The following is a 20,296-nucleotide window of genomic DNA, read 5'->3' on the forward strand; positions in this document are numbered from 1 at the left end:
CCCTTGTTATTTATGCCAGCTGAGGCCACCTGCAGCGTGGCCCTTTTTTTTTTTTTTTTTTTTTTTTGGGCACTTCAGGTGGCCCTCTTCTGTGTTGAATGCTGGACACCATTAACACTGAATAACGAGCTGAATAATTTGTCTACTCCACAATTACATTTAATGTTATTTTCCTTAGTGTAGCCCTATTTTGCAAAGATTAACCCCTGATATGCCCAATAATGATCTTATCCTATACAAGGGTTGCCAAGTCAACCAGCCCTCACTGTGGCCAGTAGGTTATGTTACAGCTGCAGCCTGTCTTTTTCAACAGTGGTTCCTTCCACATTATAAAAAAACTCTGTCTTGGCATCCGTCATTGCAGGAGTGTTCCTGACCATAAGAGGGATCGGGTCTTTCCTGCACCCTTTTATTTATTCCCTTGTTTGCTTCAGTTTCTCTTCAAATAGCAGCTATTCCTGCTAGGTAATACAGTCATTCACTTGCCGTTGATGCAAACTGCCTGTTGTAATTCAGTCTACCTTGTTTGTGTGTATAGAGCTATTCAAACAAAACAAGCATACTCTGCCACAGAAAGATCTTGTTGAGAATCTAAGAAAATACAGATCCTATATAAAATGATTAAGCATGGGGGAGGCTTCTATTCAGTCACTCTTAGACCAGGCTGTTGTGGCATTAAAAGACAGCAAAAGGAATGGAGGACTCAGAAATAGGCATCCTTACTGCTGAAAAGTGGGTGAACAAGTTAGATACAAATAAGTCACCATATCCAGATGGAATCACAATTAGATTTTACAGGGTACTCCTCAGCACTGGTCTCATACTTAGCTTCCATTTATCATGAATCTCTTGCTCAGTGGAAAGTTCCAAGCGACTGAAAAATAGCCCAGATAACTCAGATGTGTAAAAGAATGAGCCCGCAAAATTACAGTCTTGAATGTCAGTCTGCTGCTGATCTAGGGGCCAAGTAACAAATGTGACATTAGTGCTCATAAAAACATAAGTCTGATCATATTTCTGTTCTCTTTTTCCTATGTTTCAAATTTGAATACCTTTTTAGTTTTTCTGTGATTGTTATATTGCAAGTTTAACTGCACACTGAACTTCCAATAGTCATTATCTATGTTTGACTTTTGCTGGCATACTCACCTCATGCTCACAGCGAACTGCACACACCTACAGATATTCTAGACATCCAAGGTGTCTACCCCAGACCATGTACTTGGTCCCTCTGATCATTACTGTCAGATAAAGCTAAGGACAGGCTTGGTAAAATCCATAAAACTGCAGGCCAACATAAGGACATTCTTGGAACATAAACACTTTTCTGGGGCATTGGCAAACTGAACATGTGATGAAATGCATACTGGAAAACACTGTATATGCTAAGTTCTCGACATTCTGCACAGAGTTTAAATTAATTTTCAAGTAGGCATTTTAAAACATAGCCAATTCAACAGCAGCAGCTAAGTAACATGGATGGATAACTGTGGGTATCTGAAAGTCCTCATAGAGACAAACTCCTCAGTTACAAAATAGCTGCCCTAATTCACAATTCCTGGATTACTAACACAGGTACAGAAATATATACAGAATGGTACTGTTTGCCGCAGAAAAGCTATTCAATTACAAAATGATATATAACGTAGAAAATAAAAGCAAAAGTAGAGTGGGATACCATTAAAAATGAAAATGGGAAAGTCAGACAATTATACCAACATACAAGTACGAGATGGAGGTAAAATAATGGAAAACCCTCATAATTGGTAAATTTTTAATGTGGCTATTTCTTTGGTACTGAAGAGTAGCTGCAACAAAATCTTCCTAAAACACATGTAGCACTCACCATGACCCATACAACAAGTACAATTCTGACATTTCTCACAACAGAGCTTTAAGCCAGGAGCAGAAAACAGAAATTAGAAAATAAGAAGCCATCTGGCTTAGATGAGGTTCCAGTTTGTTTTAAAGACAGCATACAAGCCCCATATACAAACATAATACATGCGTCTTTTTAACCCTAGAACTGCCGGGCTGGGTCTGTGAGACCCACTGGTTTTTGTTTCACTGAATTTATATTCTTATAGTTGCTGATTTGACTCGAGCGCCCTGCTACCTTCCTGAAATATCCGAGAGAAAGCATTATTGTTGTGAATAAGGTTTTTCTTTGTTTAGTCATTATTTGGCAGTCTTTCAAAAAGCGCGCGGGTCTGTCAGACCCAGCCCGACCATTTACGTAACTAATTCCTGCCAGTGCAATCCCATTTTTATTTTGGTGTATCATTGATTAACTAGTTATTTTGTGAACTATGTGTGATGTCCTAACACTGAATTATCATTGTCAGTAGTCTGCAGTATAACATGGCAAGAGAAAGTCTTTCTTACAGTGAAATTTGCAGAATTTTGTATGATGATCAGACTGAAGCAGATGATTCTGATGCGGACCCAGACTTCAAAATAAACAGTTATCATGACAGCAATAGTGAAATAAGTGGTGATGAAGAGGAAGATGTTCAGTCATCTGCTGACACCGATGCACCTGCTATCGCTGATTCAAGTACAGCTCCTCTTACCGACTCAGGTACGTCACCTATACGCTATTACAAAGGAAGGAAGGAAGCTACTAAATGGCGAAAAACGTGTTTCCCACAAAGCGTTCGAACAAGACATCACAGCATAATTACAATGCATTTGCCTGGAAGTATTCGAGCTGCAATGGATGTACATTCACCGCTAGAATTATGGCAGTTATTTTTTAGCAATGCATTGATTGATACAGTTCTTGAATCAACCAATATCTATATTGATTCAGTTCCAAACAATTATGCAAGTGACCCGAACATGGCTAGGCCTGCCAGTTTTGATGAACTGAAGGCATATTTTGGCCTACTTTACTTAGCTGGAACATTGCATGGCCGTAAAATGAATATTGAAAACTTTTGGAATACAGATGGGACAGGAATTGAAATCTTTCGTGCAAGTATGTCACTGAAGAGGTTCAGATTTTTTACTTCTTGTATCAGGTTTGACAACATCCATACAAGGGAAGAAAGAAAAGCACAAGAGAATCTTGCTGACATAAGAACCATTCTTGATATGTTTGTCTCAAGCTGCAAAGTATATTTTGCTCCATCAGAAAACGTTACTGTGGACAAAATGCTTGTTCCATACAGAGGCAGATACAGGTTCAGGATGTATATCCCGAATAAACCTGCGAAGTATGGGATCAAGGTCTTCATCCTGGCTTTTTCTAAAACATACTACATAAAACATTTGGAAATTTATGCAGGTGCACAATCTCAAAGACCGTAAAAAGTCAGTAATAAGGCAGATGATGTTTTCTGTCTTAAAGACCCAGTAAAAGGGTCTGGAAGAAATCTGGCAATAGACAATTAGTTTACTTCTTACCCACTCATCAAAAAACTATTACAAGAAAAGAATATTACTGTTGTTGGTACGTTAATAAAAGCCTGAAATTCCGTTTGACTTTTTACCCAAAAAGTCTAAAGAAGAGTACTCAAGTACGTTTGGATTTCCAAGAAGATATCGCATTCCTTTCATATGTACCAAAACAGAACAAATCAGTACGCCTTTTGTCGTCAATGCACCATGATGATGAAATTGACAGTGACAGCGGTGGAAAGAAAAAACTAAGTATAATAACGTACTACAACAAAACCTTGGGCGGCGCAGACGACGTTGATGCTGTGTGTGGTGAATATACTGTTGCTAGAGGGACAAGATGGTGGCCTCTGTGTGTGTTTTTTCAGTTGTTGAACATTGTAGCTCTCAATGGCTACATTGTGTTCAAAGCCAACAAAAATGTATCAGTTAGACGAGAATACCTCAGAACACTAGGAAAGTTTCTCATAACACCATATTTGACAATGCGCGTAACCCAAGCAAACCTCCCACACGACATTCGCAGGCCTACCTCTAACCTCTCCAGTACCGAAGAACAAAGAATATTCGAAGATCCACAACCAGGCAAAAGGGGAAGATGCTACAAATGCAAGGACAGCAAAACTAAATACTTTCGCAAAGTTTGCAAATTGTGGTTATGCTTGGCACATGCAGAGATGGTTTGCGGCGACTGTTTTGAAAAGTGATAACTTTAGAGGACGATACTTCATGAACTATTCTTCAAATTCATGATTTCCATTTATACAACAAAAGTTCATCATTTTTGCTTTTTATTTCTACAACTTAACTCTCATTTATATTCTTATTTCAGTCAAATTTACTTATATTTTCAGTTTACTGACATTTAGTATGTGTTTCAGTTTTTTTTCAGTAATTTTTGTATGATGCAGAAAGTTGAACTAATGTCACTATAGCATTTAGTAGTGCCTAATCAAAATAAAAATTCGACATTTGATCTAAACATACTGTTCGTCATTTGTTACAAGTGATTTATTTATTGGGTCCCACAGAGCCAGCCCGACCGTTCTTGACATTATTTTTCACCCGAACATTCTAGGGTTAAGATAGACTAATGAGTTACATGAATAAATACACCCAATTTAACAAGCCAAACTTTGGTGTCCAATGTGTGAGATGTACAATGTGGCAATTACAGAATTCACAGAAGTGGTACTTGAGGCCCTCGACAAGGGTGACAGTTATAGGCATATTCTTACACTTGTTTAAGGCTTCTGACATTGTTGGTCATAAATTACTACAATACAAGCTAGACACACTATGTGTAAGCAGAATATCAAACAAGTGGTGCCAGCCTTCACTGGAAGGTGCAAGAAGGTAGATAGAGTTCACATGTCTATGGATGATAAATTTCCAGTGAAACAATCGTCAGATAAGAAATATATAAACATAGTATCCCTCAAAATGCGTATTGGGTCAAATTCTATTGTAAATGTATATGAATAACCTCCCAGAAAAAGTTCTTTCATTGATGACATCATGGTCACTGATAAAACACCAGAATTCCTATTAGAGAAACCTTCACAGATATTTACGATTTGGCAGTATGTTATAAATTAATTCTGAACATAAAGAAAACAACAATACACACTTCAGCACAGAGAAGGAAAACAAGATAGTCACAAGAAGCATAGACGATAAATCTACCGACTGGTAACAACACAAAGGTTTTAGCGGTGAATATTCAATGCCAGTTAACACGGAATAAACACACACAGATGCTGGCTAAAAAGGACAAAACAAGTCATCAGGTTGTAGGAGCCAATATTTGTGGTGACATATTATCCTACGTACTCCCATTCCTTAGCTATGGTATTCTTTTCTGGGGACGAAAGACACAAAAGAGGTCCACAATTCTTAAACTTCAGAAATGGGCCTTAAGAATAATAACAAGACGTGCTAGTTGGGTTCATTGTGAAGAACTGTTTTAAAAAAGCTTGGTATCCTTACTGCACCAAGTTAGTACATCCATCAATATATTGCACATACCAGGGACAACATTACTAAATATTTCACTAATTGTTCTATACATAATCATGGAACAAGAGTCAGTTTGGACTCACATTTACCAATGAAAAACAAACAAAAAACTCAAAACAGCATTTTCAGGGTTGCCACAAGTTTCCCCAAGTGAAATTCCGTGATATTTCCCCGATTTCCAGACAAGTTTTAGCATTTTTCCCTGACAAATTTTGAGATCTCAAGGGTAAGTTAAGATGTAAGTGGACAATCTATCTTTGCAGCTACGGTGCACGAAACAAAAAAGAATTGCAAGCAGATGGCATTTCCTGATGTGAGCAAAAATCTTAAGTATTAACCCTTTCAGACCCTCTGGCTACAATTGTGTACATTAATTTTTACAGTCTCTTAGCTGCAACAAAAGTATTTCTTCCCTAAGCTAACCTGAGCTACACACTTGCAAATGTTCAACCTTTTCATCTCGTGCAAATGCTGCCAACCATTGGGCGTCACTATAAAAATATCAGCAAGTCAATGTAGCAGTGGGCAGCAACTCGAAACCACCAGAATACATGGTTCGCTACATTCCAGTGTATATTTGAATATTGTTGTTGTTATTTTACATGGAAATTATTAAATGATCATTTTACTATTTATTACAATAGAGAATATTTCATAATTAGTTGTTTTAGTCCTTAAAGTGAAGCCAAGTGAACAAAGTACATTTTGGAAACGGGTACATATTATTGTATAAATCTTGCTCCTAAAATCATTAAAAAAAATCACCTAAGACCACTACCACATAGAGAAAAAGGTTTCTTCCTCCAGAAAAATTTCGGGTCTGAAAGGGTTAATATCAACATTTTTAGTAATGAATTGATTTTAGATGGAGAAAGCAAGCCAAATGATATGTATATTTCATTAAGACCACTGATGTTATTTTATTTCAATAAAATGAAACACGAAACTTCCTGGCAGATTAAAACTGTGTGCCCGACCAAGACTCGAACTCGGGACCTTTGCCTTTCGCAGGCAAGTGCTCTACCATCTGAGCTACCGAAGCACGACTCACGCCCGGTACTCACAGCTTTACTTCTGCCAGTATCTCGTCACCTACCATTCTGAAAATGAAACACATTTGGTGACAGAATTACAAATTAGCTTGGAGTCACAAGACAGATTTGAAATACCTTCAGCGATTTCAGAAATGAACTCAGAAAAAAGTAGGCTTCCTGAATGAAGTGTATAAGGCAGGTAAGAGTTGCATAAATCAACACTAAAGGTGACCACCGGTACAATGTTGGTTCTACTGTGTTCGTTATTGTTGGTTATTACTAGACCGCAGATTTTAGGTAAAAACTCATTTTGTTCCAGAGTTCCTATTTGCATAAAAATTTGTACTTACGCGTTTCATGACTATTTACACTTAATAGTGTTAATTCTATAGGACCTAAAAAAGCCTATTTCGATGTTAGTATCTATTTTTGCCTATTTCGGCTTTAATATCCTAAAAAGTGCCCTATTTCATCATATAAGACAGTGGCTCCAAGTTTTTCCACACTATACGACACAAGGAAAAAAATTTTTTCTGCCCAGCATGCAGCAAGGTGGCTAGTTGATACGCGCTCATGCTTCGTATTTGCCTAACACTTCGGTCTTTTTTTATTTTTTTATATCGCTATCCCTGTTAATAGCAAATACTTTTAATAGGTGTTCTATTATTCATATGTAAAAAATAGATCACGGATCTTTAAGTTAAAACCTATTTTTTTCCTAAGTTCCAATTTGCATATAAGTTAGTACTTACGCGTTTCATGACTAACTAAACTGAATACCGTTAGTTCTATAGGACCTAAAATTGAGTATTTCAACATTAACGTCTAATTTTGCCTATTTCGGCATCAAAATCCTAAAACGTACTTATTTCGTTAATCTGACAGCGTTCTTGTGTTTTCAAAGATTAGAAAAAGGAAGTAAACTTAGGGCTTTATGTCTCGTCGAAGGCGAAGGTCGTTAGAGACTGTTTACAATTCCTTTGCTTGCCTTACTACCAACAGCACTTGACACGGTTGAATGGTCATCCATCCAAGTACGCGCCCAGCGTGACAGTGCTTAACTTCGGTGAGCGAATGGGAACCGTTCAAAGATTTGAGTTACACATTAGAATCGAACGTGGAAGTACTAAATGTTATATTTGAAAATATTTCATTCGTAGGATTCTGGCCAGCTGTGTATTTTCTCAAATAAACTGTTTCATAGGCCTTAAGCTGAGCACGGATTAAAAAATCACAATGTTAGTCATAGACGCCCTCTATAGCTAAATTACTGTCCTTCGAGCATTTTCTCGCTGCTGTCTACAGGCAGTCGTATCAAACTACTCTGTTTCGTGAAAGATATTATACGTGAATGTTCCGGTTCGAAAAATAATTTGCCAGTAGTGAGATGTTTTTATCTGAAGCATCGGTAGATTCTATGCTCTTGTTCAGAAGGGGCGGCCATCTGTCAGGTGCCATATGTCCAGCAACGAGTATGGTAGTTCCCCTACCGCTCCCATGTGGGGAGAAAAAAAAAAAAAAAAAAAAAAGGGTCATCGTTCACTTTCTCCCAGCTGAAATGAAACAAATCAGTACATTGTGTAGCGACCAACATGTTAAGCGTTACTGACGTTCTAAGTGCAAAATATATTCTAGTTTCTGTGTGAGAATACTACGCCATACCGAAAACAGCTAGTTCAAAGTCTACTCACATAAGGCAGTGGCTGCAAGATTTTCCGCATTATACAACAGATGGGAAAATTATTTTCTGCCAAGCATGGAACAAGGAGGTTAGTTGATGTTTTCCTTAGACTTCTTATTTTCCTGTCACTTAGGATTCTTTTTTATCGCTATCCTTTAGTAATACAAAGTACTCTTTATATGCAATTCTAAACTGCAGTTCCCTTTTCTCTCATATTAGGTTTCGAGTGTTAAGAAATCTCACTTAACTCAGCATGCAGATGGAATTGCACATAAAGCTAATGTTGAACGAAAGTCAAAATTGAAGCAAACTCTTTTAACCAATAAATCTGGTGAATCCTCCGAAAAAAACAAGTTAGCAGTGATTTGTGTCATGCACTTGTGGCAGCAAACATCCCCTTTCGGAAACTAGAAAACCCTATTTTCAGAGGTTTTCTTGAGAAGCACTGCCATCAGTCTATTCCTGCAGAGTCAACTCTACGTAAGAATTATGTGGATTCAGCTTACAATGCTGCATTGCACAGAATCCGAGAAGATGTCGGAGAATCTTGTATATGGATTTCTGTGGATGAAACTACTGACAGTCTTGGCCGTTACATTGCAAACCTGATTATTGGCAAGCTAGATCTAGATGCTCCATCCAGGGCTCATTTGATTTACTCAAAACAGCTTGCAAAAACTAACCAAAAAACAATAGCACAGTTTGTGAACAATGGGCTTAAGGTGCTATACCCAAACGGAGTGGATGAGAATAAGGTGCTTCTGACCATCACTAATGCTGCTGCATATATGATAGCAGTGTTAAACTATTAAAAGTGTTCTACCCATTGATGCTGCATGTAACTTGTGTAGTGCATGGGATCAACCGCATGGCAGAGCAAGTAAGGCTACAATTTCCTGAAGTAAATAAAGTAAAAATTTTTGTTAAGGCACCATCAAGAATACAGGTATTCAAAGAACAGCTTCCAGATGTCCCATTGCCGCCAGAGCCTGTTGTCACCTGCTGGGGCACGTGGCTGATAGCAGCAGAATACTATAGTACGCATCTCTCAGCTGCCCAGAAGGTGGTTGAAAATATACCGGAGGATGCTGCATACATAACTGCAGCAATGGAGTTACTCAAATATTCTTCTTTAAAATGGGACTTATCTTACATTAGGGCCCACTACACATTTATGGCAAGAATAATTTCACAATTAGAAGGCTCAGGGATACCTATCTACAACAATATTTCTTTGCTTGAAGAAGTCAAAACGAAAATTAATGAAACACCAGGTGAAGTAGGGGAAAAAGTACGGGCCAAAAAGGCAAACAGTTTTGCAGAAGGAGTTGTGTGCAGTTGCCGACGCAGCATTCCTGTCCAACATGTGCCGAAAATGAAGTACGCCCCTGTCACATCTGTTGATGTAGAACGTTCTTTTTCAGCGTATAAATTGAATCTAACTGACAAGCGCCACAGTTTTTCACTAGAAAACCTGGAAAAGATTTTGATTATTTATTGTGAAGCCAACTATGGTCAGAATATGTGAAACTATGTATTAATTAAACCATTGCTACATCTTTTTTATGGAGATCTTTATCTTGCAGGAACTCAAAAATATTTGGAGTCATGTTCAACATTAATGTTGTAGATTGCTGTGCTCTGTAACTGTGTAAATATTCATTCTCCTTGTTTTAATGACTAATAAGATGTTCATACTGTCAACACTGTGTATTTTAATTTATTTTTATTTTCTCTGCATCTTTTTATTAGAGGATATTTTAGGTTTTATATAGCCAAAATGAACTACTGAAGGAGCCTATTTTAGGTGCCCAAGACACACTTTTTTACGACCTAAAAATCCGTGGACTTATTACCCACTGTGTTATGTCTATTATTTTACAGGTATTGTGAGATTTTTGTCTCAGGAAATATATGAGTACATAGCATACAAATCGCCAGTGACTGACAATTTTCTTCTTCTTATCACCCTTGCTTTCTAACACAAACTACTTTTTAATCTGCAAAATGGACAACAAATAAAATGTCTATAAAATGCCACACTGTACAATGTACTTGCAGTCAAAATTCCTGAAATCAATCATCCATGGTGACTGGCCTGCTGAGGAGCACAGCAGTCCTGGGTCCAGGGAGAAACCATGAAAATCCGCTGCAGTACACCACACGCAAACAGACCCATCCTGCAAGCAGATCGTCGACACAAGATCCAACGGGCAGGGCCTGCACATTAGTGGGAACCGAATGGCTTCAGATCGTCAGGCCCAATCCATTACAGATACCGGCAGAAGCAGCTTGCGGTTTTGGCCCATCGCAGAAATCCTCTAGTGTGGCCAGCTATTCATGAGCCACAGACAGCATGTTGATGAAATGAGACCACGGTGATCAATCCGTGCAACAGATAACTTGTTCAAACACTCTGAGAATCAGTAATAATGAAGATAGGTAGCAACTCACCATAAACATGATTGTCAAGCCGCAGACATGCATGTAGAAATGACAATCACACTCGCACAGCTATATTTTCAGCCATAGTTTTTGTCAGAAAATTAGAGCACGAACACATTCAGACAATCACACAATCACTCAGACACAACTCGTGCCCACATGAGTGTCATCTCCGGCTGCTGCATCCACAGTCTCTCAGAATCAGATCCAAACAAACCACACCTCACGCCTCCCTGCCTTTCATCAGCAGCTGCTAGGCTAATGGAAAGAAGTGGGGGCAGCACTGACTGCAAGCTGAGGGGACTGGTAGGAAGGGGAGAAGCAGCAGGAACGAGGAGTAGGGAAGCAGCGCACTTACTTAGCTGCAACCAGCCAGTGACGATGCACGACACCTCGGTAAACAAACCATTTCATCTACCGAGACAAGGATGAGGTATTTCTAGTTCCCCCCCAACCCTCTCAAATTTCCCTGATATTTCCCTGGTGTGTCTGAAATTCCCCGATTTCCAGAGCCTGTGGCAACCCTGATTTTCTAACAGGAAATAAAATTCTTAAATATCTTCAACATTTCGTGGCCCTGTCAGCAACTGTATGAATATTAATCTTAATTTTAATTATCAACAGATTCAGTTGCACCGTTTACCTAGAATTTGCCTAGGTTTCAGTTGGGATAACCCAACCTTCTTCAGAATAACAGTAACTACGGTTTGTCCATAGTGAACATCGTCAAGCTAAAACTACAAATCCATAAATTATCGTCAGACTATAAAACTTATCTGGAACTGCCTCAGCCCCACTTCGCGACCCTGATGTGGCAGCCATGAGTGCTCCAGCACAGCACCACTTACGCAAAATTCAACTTGCCCTTTTCTCATGTGATATCCTATGTACTATGGACGAAGGGTGACAGGAACATTCCATATTTCCAGATTTCTGGAAAGTGTTTGACACAGTGCCACATTCAAGACAGTTAATGAAGTTATAAGCACACAGAACAGCTTTTCAGATGTGTGAATGGTTCAAAGAAGTTTTAAGTAACAGGACTGCAGTACTGTCAGTTTTTATGTTTTCTGTCATTTGGTGGTTGCTTCTATATTCTTGGAGATAAGAATCCTCTAATGTTACTAAATGAAAAGCTGTTTATTTGCTGCCATACACATTTCACTCCTTTTTATTTACGAAGCATCTTCAGTGGCCTGTTAGGTGGAAGTTCTCACTTAACAAAGAAATACCCAAAACCGTAATGTTTTAATAAATGCCATTATTATGTAACACTATCGCCATCATCATCATCATCATCATATATAAAACAAACATGTATTACAAGCCACTGAAAATACATCAAAAATAAAAAGAAGCGAAACATGTACAATAGAATACAAATAGTCTTTCATCTACTTACATTAGACAAACCCCATCTCCAAGAATAAAGAATCCAACAAGTTTTCCTAAGTGGTGAGTGTTCTTCAGAGATATAGGTATCATCAAGAGTGTCCCAGGAAAGTCTGAAAGGACACTTGTTCTCCTTTACAGAAATGATCCGACAGTAAGGATGAGTAAAAATCAGTGACTGTAGCGGATGACACTGCAGGGTACAGGAAAGTGTCATATTTGTGTGCTGTTGGAGGACACAACAAGACCTGGATGTACCTGCTATTTGTTGTGAATTAGTCAGTCACATAGATCCTACGAACTATTCCTTTATAGAAATGGTGTGCAACAAGTCAGTTTACAGGATACATATACGTGAGTAGTTTTGATATTCATGAGCACATTTGAAAACCAACTTCTTTTTTTCTGGTTGCCAGTTTTTCAATAAAAAATTGTCCATGAAATAGGAGTTTTCCAGAAGAAATGAATTTTTGCTGATGCACACTGAACTCCTTCCTGATTCACTGACAGTCAGGGTCATTTTTTCCTCTATTGTTGTAGGTGTGTTAGTGACTAATATTCTTCAGATACTGTAATGGATTAATTATAATGAATTTCATTAGTGTTAATTAGTGAAAATATATATATATATATATATATATATATATATATATATATATATATATATATATATATATTGTAATGGAACAGTTAAAATTCCTAGCTCCTCAAAGCAGCGCCTATGAAATGACCACAGGTGAACACCACATATTCTTATAGCTCTCTTTTGTACAGTCTATACTGAAAGTGATAAGTTACCCCAGAAAACAATTAAACGAGACACAGTTTGATTGAAATATGCAAAATATGTTAAGAAGTTGATTGTTTCCCAGACTAGCAATTATATGAGGAGCAAAAGTAGCTCAATTGTCTGAGCAGCTTAGTAACATGCTTCTAGTCTAAAATTTCGTAATTAAGTATAACCAAAAATTTGGAGCATTTTATCCTGTTTACTGACTCCTGCTCATATGCTACATCAATTATTGGTCTGAGTACTTGTTGCACAGAACAGAATTCAGTGCATTTTCTCGAAATTTAAGAGAGTCCATTTTCAGAGAACCACTAAATAATTCATAAATAAAACATAATTAACAATCTCTTCTGCCACTTTCTCTCTAATGGAACTTTTTATAACACTGGCATCAACTGCAAGAAGTATCTATTCTGCTTGATGAATGTTAAGCAGAAAGGAATTTACTCGTAAAGAGTGAAGCTGAGCTCTGACAAACTTTCAGAGGTTGTTCATTGATACCTTCACAGTATTTTGGTATAAGGCACCCATGGGCTCTCGTTGCTCATTACAGAGTAATAACACAAGAATGACTTTTCTGTTTGTTACCTCAGTTGCATTTGTTTCTGTGAAAATACCTTCACCAAAGTGAAAAAGCTATTACATGCAATTACCAAAATGTACAACACAAAACGAGTAATGCAACAACTATCAGACACAAATGTGCTGTGATGTGGTTGCTATTACTGCAGGAACAGCTCAGCACAGCTTCATCCTGCTTCTCCACTGCATTCAGTGAAACCATACATGAGGCACTTGTCTATCAGCCCTTCATCAGTAACCTATCCAGAATGTTGTGTATCGCTGTTAATGTACAACCAACACCAGAGAAACCACCCTGAGGAAGAACCGAGGATAGAAACCTGAGAACAATGATTAAATGGCATTACTGTTGTCAGTAAACAGTACCCTGAGTGAATGGAATAAGTTTGTTTCCAAACAAAACACACAATGCACACCGTTGACATTTGCACTGTTGTGTACTATTTTCCAGTGCAATAAAGATACAAACCTAAGTGGGGCAAGAGACAAAACCAAATGCAGTAACTCTTTAACAAGCCACCAGAGGCAGTTTGTCCCTTATACCAAAATTCTCAAGCTCCGAAAATTGTTTTAATTATTTAGAACACCTTTTCGCATTGGGTTTGGTGAGACATGACAAACTAGCCACGTGAAAAGCCATCAATTCCCCAAAACTTAAGTTCTGTTAAGAGAGTAACATGACCTACACCTGGACTTAACAACTCGCTAGTGAGTGAGTGAGTGAGTGAGTGAGTGTGAGCATTTGCATCTGCTCATGCTCTTACCCATGAGTAGAGCACTTGCACTGTGACATGTGCACTCGAACCTGTCCCCCCCCCCCCCCCCCCCCCACACACACACACTTGTCACAATGAGGGAGAAATGCCAACTGTGAAATGGAAGCACCAGTTTTGGCATTGGTGCCATCTAATGATAGGAATGGGGAGTTGGCATTCTGTGACACTGACCAGGTCTCTGCACTGCAATCCGCAGTGCAAAGAAAGTTATCATTTTGCACAGAAAGATGTGTTTGTAAAATGTTTAGTGTATCATATGACACTGAACAGTTGCAGGAACTCAATTTAAAGGTGTTACATGTACCACCACATAGAAGAATACAGAAACTGGAAATGTGAAAGACCTGAAAGTCTAGAAGAGGTTTTAAAACTTAAAAGGAAGTTTTCCAAAGAGGAATAAAAATCACGTGAGTGTGCCATGCAGATGAGCTACAATATATCACTACTTGTGCCCTTTCACAGACTGTGATTTAATAAAAGAATAATTGGTACCTGTAGTCGAACACTTATGTCCACTTCACATTGAACACTTTTGCTCGGTGCCATTATGAAACGTGACAATCATGCATCCCACACAGATTAAGGGAGATGACATTCAGAGCCAGTGTGCACAATCTTTGTAAAGTGTTTGCTGAATATTCTTTAGTGTTCTGTGAACTTGTAGATATCATAGGCACAAAGAGGGGTGTGACATTCTTAGCAGTGTTGAAGAAAGTGTACAAAATATAGGTTTGTCATGGAATTTATTAGACTGCATGTCTACAAATGGATCACCAGACACATTAAGAAAAAAAATTAGGGTCCATAGTGCAACTGAATTGGAAAATGGCATAGTTTCCAGTAACCATTTCACACTGGACAATGATTATTTATGAGTTTCTTGTCATCTTTCTTCTATACAGGTTTAACAATCTGCATAGAAAAATTCCCTGCCACACAATATTATGTATTACTGTAACTTTTGACAATTAGGTTTGAATTTTCAGCAAAACCATTTGAGCTTTTGTTTCTTACAAATTTTATAATTCTATTAACTTCAGTTAAGGATGTTGGTGATACTTCTACTTGCTTAAAATTTTGTGGAATGATAATTTTAACATATTCTCTTGTGCCTTCAACTGAACCATTCAATCCTATTTTTTCCTGCTACATTTAGAAAGTGATTGTTAAACATATGCACAATTTGTGAATTATCAGTCATAAAATCATCATTTAGTTAACTGTGATAGTATCTTGTGCACTGAACGGTTGTCCTGTCTCCCATTTCACAATATCCCACATGTTTTAAATCTTATTATCTGCATAATTTCTGTCAAGACATGCATATTTCTGGACATTTTAATGACTTCCCTTAAAATATTACATTATTTTTGTAGAATGCAAGTAACATCAGATCTTGACTTGTTCTGGTGTCTGACATTTTAATAGCTCTAATTATCCATGGTTTACCCTTTTTATGGACTTTCTGGACAACTTTTAGGAAAACTACTTCCAAATACTGACACCAATTTACTGTGGAGAGTACTGAGTTTCACTAGGTACCTTATCCTATACGATCTCTCTTAAATTATTCTTAAAACATTGTAGCCTGGTTTGATTAATAAGCCTCATTACTTTTTTGAAGATGCCTCAGGGTTGTAAGGTGCTAAATTATTTATTTCCATTAATTGTGCATAACCATCAGATGGTTCATTAACAACTGCATACATATTAATTGTTTCAGACTTACAACTGTCTATATAAAGGATCCTGCTAGCCTGCTACGAATGGCAGTTTACTCTAAATGAGGAAAAATCTATGTTAATGCAGGTGAGTAGGAAAAATAATCTTGTAGAGTTTAAATACAGTATTAGTGCTGTTTGACACAGCCACATCTATTAAATGTATATGCATAACATTGCACAGCAACATGAAATGATCAGACATGTAAGGTCAGTGGTAGGGAAGATGAATGGCCAACTTCGGTTTATTGGGAGAATTCTGGGAAAGTGTGGTTAATCTATAAAGGAGACCATGATCCTGTCTTGTGTACTGCTCAACTGTTTGGGATCCCCACCAGGTGAGAATAAAGGAAGACAATGAAGCAATTTGGAGACAAGTTATAGGATATGTTACCTGTAGGTTTAACTAACACGTATTAAGGAAATGCCCTGTTAACTCAAAGGGGAATCCCTGGATGGAAGACAACTTTCTTTTCACAATCCACTAGATACATCTTGCGTAACAACCAAGAAGACACGATATGAGAAAACAGGGCTCACACAGAAGAATAAAGACACTTGTTTTTTCCTTCACTCCACTGGTGAATGGAACAGCAAAGGTAATGACTAACAGTAGTACAGAGTACCTTCACCACACCCACCATATAGTGGCTTGCGGAGATTGTGTGCAGATGTAGCTCCATCCTCAACTGTGGTACAACATCCAAGGTGGCTACACATGTGACTGCATGTCTGACAAGCATACATTATCAAGTCTTTACTGCAAACATGGTTGAGCACTTGTTGTGAAACTCTGCAGACTGCACAAGCACATTTATAGTGCATAAATTTGTGCAGGCTTATACACGCAAACATCAAGTCATAAAGCAGTCCGTGGAGTATCATCATATTGAACATCATGAAGCAAATCAATCATCAGTTGCTGCCAGAATGTATTTGAGAGTATGAAAACCAGCTTTGGCTCCGTAGCATTACATCCGAAGCCCACGAGGATAATACAACGAAAGGTGCTGAATATGATCTGCTTTCTACAAAATCTATAGTAGCTGAACCTGTTGCACATAAAAATGTCATTAAAATGGTAAAAAGCTTTCCTGCTGTTTAGAGGAAAGTATCACCACCTGATGATCATTAGGAAATGTAAAATGGCTTCGGCAGTATTTCCATTTAACAGTCTGCAGTGTTGCACTGTGTCTCTCTCTTTCTGGAACTCTAAGTATAGTGATTCTGCCTATTGCCCTTCATCCATGGTTTGCAGGATATTGCATAAGAAATGACAAACAGTTTTTTACGAGCTACACTTTCTAAATCCATGCTGATTTGTGGACAGAAGCTTTTTTTCTGTCTAAGAGGAATTTATTATATTCAAATCTTGAGTATGCTCAAAAATTCTGCAGCAAATCAACATTAAATATACTGGTCTGTCATTATGTGTGTCAATTCTTTTGCCCTTCTTATGTATAGGAATCATCTGGGCTATTTTCCAGTCACTTGGGACTTTCCACTGGGCAAGAGCTTCACAACAAAAGCAAGCCAAGAACTGCTACTGACTTTTGCCTGTAAACATTTCTGAGTTACTTTTTGAACCACGAGTGGAACAATCTCTGTTTTCTCAGTGTTTCGGATTGATGTTATTAAACTACAGAGGTCTTTTCCATCCTTAACCCTTTCACTGCTGGGGACGTGTACACACATCCTGCACCACCATTCCCCTGGTGCTGTGAACATGTACACATGCACCGCTTTGGTTTTCCTACAGAGTTACTGACATCTATATGTGCCCCAAGCCGCCGTCGAGTTACAGCCCTATCTCTATGAACAAAAGAGTATCAAGTATTTATCATACAAAATATGTCTCTCTTTTCCTGCTATCATTAACAAAAAACCTTGTTTTGATATCTCAAACCATTTGTGAAATATGACACTTGTTATGACCACATAAGTCTCGATTTGTAAGGAAGCAAATGGGCGTGTCACACACGACTGTCTGTCGAATATAAATTTTAAAAACTTGAGAACAATGTGAGATAGCATTCTGTCCCAAATTTTAAGTAAAATTTTGACGGCTTAGTTAAATTTCATATAGTGCAACATATGAGCTAAAAATCAACCATATGGGGAGTTTATGCAAACACACTAAAATTTCATACAATGTTTTAATCCGTCCGATGCAGTGCAGTAAATATGATGAATAACAAAAAGAAATTCAGTCTTTTATCAAGTGAACATACACTATGTGATCAAAAGTATCCAGACACCTGCCTGAAAATGACTTACAAGTGTGTGGCGCCCTCCATCGGTAATGCTGGAATTCAATATGGTGTTTGCCCACTCTTAGCCTTAATGACAGCTTCCACTATATGTTCAATCAGGTGCTGGAAGGTTTCTTGGGGCATGGCAGCCCATTCTTCACGGAGTGCTGCACTGACGAGACATATCGATGTCAGTTGGTGAGGCCTGACAAAAAGTTGGCGTTCCAAAACATCCCAAAGGTGTTCTATAGGATTCAGGTCAGAACTCCGTGCAGGCCAGTCCATTACAGCGATGTCATTGTTGTGTAACCACTCCGCCTCAGGCCGTGCATTATGAACAAGTGCTCGGAAGCAAGAAGATGCTTAAAACATCAATGTGGGCCTGTGCTGTGATAGTGCCATGCGAAACAACAAGAGGTGCAAGCCCCGTCCATGAAAAACACGACCACACCATAACACCACCTCCTCTGAATTTACTGTTGGTAACACACACACACACACACACACACACACACACACACACACACACACACACACACAATGGTAGACAACGTTCACTGGGCATCTGCCATACTCACACCATGACAAAGGATCACCACATTGTGTACTGTGATTCGTCACTCCAAACAATGTTTTTCCACTGTTCAATCATCCTATGTTTATGCTCCTTACACCAAGTGAGGTGTCATTTGGCATTTACCGGCATGATGTGTGGCGTATGAGCAGCGCTTGACCATGAAATCTCACCTCCCGCCTGACTGTCCTAGTACTGGCAGTGGATCCTGATGCAGTTTGGAATTCCTGTGTGATGGTCTGGATAGACGTCTGCCTATTACACATTACGAGCCTCTTCAACTGTCAGCGCTCTCTGTCAGTCAACAGGCGAGGTTGGCCTGTACGCTTTATACATCTACATATATACTCCACTAGCCACCAAGCAGTGTGTGGTGGAGGGCACAATTGGCGCCAAACTCTTATTTCCCCCCCACTGTTCCACTTGTGGATCACACAAGGGAAAAACGACTGTCTCAACGCCTCAGTACGAGCTCTAATTTCCCTTATCTTTGAATGGTGTTCAGTGCACAATTAGAAAGTTGGTGGTAATAATATATGCTCTACATACTTGGCGAAGATCGGATTTTTTAATTTAATGAGCAACCCCTTCTGTTTAGTGCGTCGTCTATCTGCAAGCGTATCCCACTTCAAACTTTCTATGAGATTTGTAACGCTCTCGCAACGGCTAAATATACCAGTAACAAATCTTGCCGCTCTTCTTTGGACCTTTTCAATCTCTTGAATGAGGCCCAACTGGTAAGGGCCCCATACAGATGAACAATACTCTAAGGCTGGACGAAATAACGTATTGTAAACAATTTCCTTTGTTGAAGGACTGCATCACTTCAGGATCCTACCATTAAACCGCAATCTAGAGTTCGCCTTGCCCGTTACTTGTGTAATCTGATCATTGCATTTGAGATCATTTTGAATAGCCACACCCAGTTACTTGACAGATGTTACCGCTTCCAAAGATTGGGCTTTTATTATGTACTCCTACATTAATAGGTATTTTCACCTTGTTATACACAATAGGTTACACTTACTAATATTGAGAGATAACTTCTAGTCATTACACCATCTATTTTCTGCAAATCCTCATTGAGTTGTTCACAACTTTCGTGTGATACTACTTTCCTGTACACTACACCATCATCAGCAAACGGTCTAATGCCACCGTCAATACCATCAACCAGATTGTTTATGTAAATCTTAAAAATCAGCAGACCTATTACGCTGCCCTGAGGACACCTGAAGTTACACTTGTTTCTGTTGAAGTCACCCCATTCAGGACGACATACTGCTCTCTGTCTGTTAGGAAACTTTCTATCCAACCACATATGTCATCGGACAGACCATAAGCGCGCACTTTTTGGACAAAGCGACAGTGTGGAACTGAGTCTAACACCTTTCGAAAGTCGAGAAATGTGGCATCAACCTGGGAGCCGGTATCTAGAGCCTGTTGTATATCATGCACAAAGAGGGCCAGCTGTGTCTCGCATGACTGCCGTTTCCTAAAACCATGCTGGTTTCTGCAGATGAGCTTCTCAGAGTCTAGAAAGGTCATTATGTCTGAACACAAAACATATTCCATGATTCTACAACAAATCAATGTCAGTGAAATTGGCCAGTAATTATGAGCATCCG

At 38.6% G+C, this 20,296-nt stretch overlaps 1 protein-coding gene across 1 annotated transcript in view; it reads right to left on the minus strand.

Moving 5' to 3' along the window:
• The window catches only part of LOC126470054 (phospholipase A-2-activating protein), a 137,398-nt gene that overhangs the window by 60,828 nt on the left and 56,274 nt on the right, over positions 1–20,296 (minus strand). The gene's annotated exons all lie outside the window — the stretch shown is intronic.

The sequence above is a fragment of the Schistocerca serialis genome, chromosome 3 (assembly GCF_023864345.2).
Source record: "Schistocerca serialis cubense isolate TAMUIC-IGC-003099 chromosome 3, iqSchSeri2.2, whole genome shotgun sequence".
Classification (NCBI taxonomy): Eukaryota; Metazoa; Arthropoda; class Insecta; order Orthoptera; family Acrididae; genus Schistocerca; species Schistocerca serialis.